Raw genomic sequence first — 876 nt, 5'->3', positions numbered from 1 at the left:
CACTTACTGAGTATTCTTTGAAATACTCAGGCCGTGTGCCACATCATTTTTCAGGTAAAGGCAAGGCGCACTTGTACGGAGGACGGCGGCATCGCGAGCAGAGACTGTGGCACGTGCATAGGGTAGATTCATATTTAAATTTCTAGTCTTAAGTTAGAATAGGTTGTTTTGCATTTCATTGTTTTAAATTATTTTGTATTTGTTTTTGTTTTCTCTAAATTTCAGTATTTCATATTTAAACACGTAAGACCATGGCTGTGTTTTCCAGAGAAGTTGTTTTAAACGTGTTTTTGAAGTTTACGTTATCAATTATGTTCATGTAAGAGTTATATTTCCGCATTATAGATGAGCATGAGACGTTAGTAGCGACTCTGAGTATGTGTTTTAAACGGAGGACGGCGGCATCGCGAGCATGAGATGTTTTTGAAGTTTACGTTATCAAGTATGAACGTCGCTAGGTCATTTGACTCTTCTATCGCGCATACAACATTCTCAAAGTTGTTGGTTAATGACCTTAAAATCTTCTCCAAAACCCGCGGCTCGGCTAACATTTCTTCATTTCGGTTGAGTTGGTTTACCACAGTGATATGATAAGAAATCAATACAAGGGGAATAAGATTCGAATTACCTTGTTGATCGAATATCTCAAGGCAAGAACACTTGATTGAGATTCGAATCACTCCACAAGCAAGATCGATCATGTCTAGCTTGAATGACTCTTGTTGATCAAATATCTCAAACACTTGTTTGAGATTCGAATCACTCCACAAGCAAGATTGATCATGTCGAGCTTGAATGATTCTACATGCAATCTAAACTACATAGAATTGCAAAGAAACTTAGCCATTGGCTAAAGAAAAGCACAAATGCTTCTTT

The sequence above is a fragment of the Cucurbita pepo genome, chromosome LG02 (assembly GCF_002806865.2).
Source record: "Cucurbita pepo subsp. pepo cultivar mu-cu-16 chromosome LG02, ASM280686v2, whole genome shotgun sequence".
Lineage (NCBI taxonomy): Eukaryota > Viridiplantae > Streptophyta > Magnoliopsida > Cucurbitales > Cucurbitaceae > Cucurbita > Cucurbita pepo.
This window is presented reverse-complemented; position numbering follows the sequence as displayed.